Raw genomic sequence first — 2,769 nt, 5'->3', positions numbered from 1 at the left:
TGCTTCAGTTCCCTCATCTGTCAAATGGGCATGATAATATACCTACGCTGAAAGTTTGAGTTGAGAATAAAATGAGTTAATAGGCACAGAGAACTTAAAACAGGGACGGGCACCTATTTAGGGCTTTATAAAGCCGTTGTTTTTACTCGATGCCATGCACGTGCTAGGACCTTCACGGGGTTTGTCATTTTGCCTTTCATACAACCCTGCTGGTGACTTAATATACAGTTCAAAGACAAACTCAAGTTCAAAGACAAACTCAAGGCAAGGAGAGGGGGAGGATCAAAGAAGGATGAAATGTCTAAATATTACGTTGTTTAGTGCACCTGAAACTGAAAAAAGAAAAGAAAAGAAAGATGCTTTGTATTTTCATAGGCATGAACTTGGCAGATATGAAGGCAAAGACTCCAGTTGGGCAGGCAGAGAGACAACCTTAGATAGCCAGGAACTGGAACTGGAATATACTGAGGTTTGGTGGGTCGAGGAATAAAGCTAGAACCCAACTAATGGGATGCATCACGCAAGACTGCCTGGGGCTGCAAGCTGCCTTTGTCTACCTACTATTTCACCTTGAGGATAACTTCAGTACTTTGAGGTTCAATTTCCTCATCTGTAACGTGGGGAAAACAAGACCTCCCTTACAAGACCTCCCAACTATATTATGTGTTTAAATGCATTCACATGTGAAGAGAACATCTTTATACATGTAAAAACAATTTTACATGTGTGTCTTTCGGTGTGCGAGAAGCGTTTCTCTGGCTTACCCCATGTGTCTTCATGTCTAAGGTGCTGTTATCTGCAGTGCCCACCATCCACTTAGCAGCAGGTCTTCAGACGCCAAAGAAATACCGCCACTTGTAAACATTAGATATAAAATGGATCCTCATTACAGATGAGAATGTAAAGTGAGAGGCCTCAGAACAAAGAAACGGAGCAGTAGAATCTCATTAAGCATCTCTCCCTCTCTCCTCCTGAATTCCAGATCTGCTCCCCGGGACCTAGCCCACAGCCCTGGGCTTGCCGGGACTCTGCCTGTGGTTTCCCCAAAGGGAAGGCCTGCAGGAGGAAGTGGGGTCTCAGAAAGTTGCTTCGGTGGACTTCCAGCTCCTCCGAGGTAGACACTGCCATAGGGGATTTATAGGTTCCTCCACTTTGAAGAACTTCAGAGTTAAACATCATTAAAGCATTAAACAGGACACCCGAGGGGAGTGAATAACACAGAGAGGCAAAGCTAATTTGGGCTCTCTGGTGACTCGCTCAGAATTGCCCACTTAAACTCTGACCCTTTAATTCATATAAATACGTTCTGGATCCCAGAAAAGACTTTTTCCCCGGCTTGAAAGCCGGGTCCTCTGTGACAGGCAGGGTGGAGAGCTGGGACAGCCTCAGTGGAGTAAGTCTCACGGCCCAGAAAGGCTCCTGTGAGAACAAGCAGAAAGCAAATATCATCAGCTACCTCTGGGAACACCTGGCCAGCCTCTGATTTTAATGGATTTCAAATGCAGCTCNACAGTGGTATCATCCTTCATACATGTTATGTCTAGTCTTACATATATTCAAATTTCCCAGTAATACGAATTGCTTAACACTGCAAAATATTCCATAGCTGCTATGTACGACTGTTGTGAATACCGTGCTGATTTGTGAATAACTTGAGAACTCTAAATTGGAAGACAAAAAGAAGTAAGAAAATGGGTGCTTGTCACCACCAGGAAATAATACTTGTTATAGAAGAATCTACAGCATTCATGCAGAGAGGAAAGGTTTGACAAGCTAATTAATTTACCTTCTCTCTCTTCTCAAATCCTCCCCAACTCCAGAGCGGTGTCCATCTCTGAAGACAGTAGCAGCACAACCCAGGGACCTCATGGCATTGAAACACAGCCTCATTTGGTTTCAAGGTCATCCCTTGGGCAAGAGCAGTGCTAAGCATTTCCCTGGGATCTTAATAGTATTAATCATGAGACAAGCTAGGTAGACTACTGGTTCCCACATGATAGGTGTACCATGAGGTATTTAACTTTTTATTTGAGAATAGATTAACCAAACGTCGTGAAGATAATACAGAAAGCTCTTAGATATTTCGTTTGCCCTATTTTTAACATCTTACATTAATATGGTATATTTGTTACAATTGATGAACAAATATTGGTACTTATCTTTAACTAAAGTCCATACTGTATTCAGATTTCGTCAGTTTTTTCCTAATATCTTATTTTAGTGCAGAATCCCATCAAGAATATTGTAGACATGTCTTCCCAAGGCCTTTTTTTTTTAAGATTTTATTGGGGAATTGGGGAAGGGGAACAGTGTTGGGGAGTTGGGGAAGGGGACAACCAAGTTGTCCTTCAGTCTTAGTTGTGGAGGGCGCACCTAGCTCAGCTCCAAATCCAGTCACCATCTGGCAGCCCGATGGCAGCTCGCGGCCGCTCAGCTCAAGGTGCTGTTCTCAATCTTAGTTGCAGGTGGGTATAGCCCACCATCCCATGTGGGAGTCAACCTGAAACCTTGTTGTTAGGAGCACGTGCTCTCACCAGCTGAGCCATCCTGCCACCTGTTGGCAGCTCAGTGGCAGCTGAGCTCGGGCTCAGCTCACTGGCCATGTGGGAATCGAACCAGCGACCCTGTTGCTCAGAGTTCTCACTCTTAACCAACTGAGCCACTCAGTCGGCCCACCCCAAGGCCTTCTTGCATATGACAGTTTCTCACACTTTCCTTGTTTATGATGGCCTAGAGAAATTTGAGATTTGGATTTCGAGACAAAGTTGG

The sequence above is a fragment of the Hipposideros armiger genome, unplaced genomic scaffold, assembly GCF_001890085.2.
Source record: "Hipposideros armiger isolate ML-2016 unplaced genomic scaffold, ASM189008v1 scaffold_1181, whole genome shotgun sequence".
Taxonomy (NCBI): Eukaryota; Metazoa; Chordata; class Mammalia; order Chiroptera; family Hipposideridae; genus Hipposideros; species Hipposideros armiger.
Note: the sequence above shows the minus strand (reverse complement) of the source record.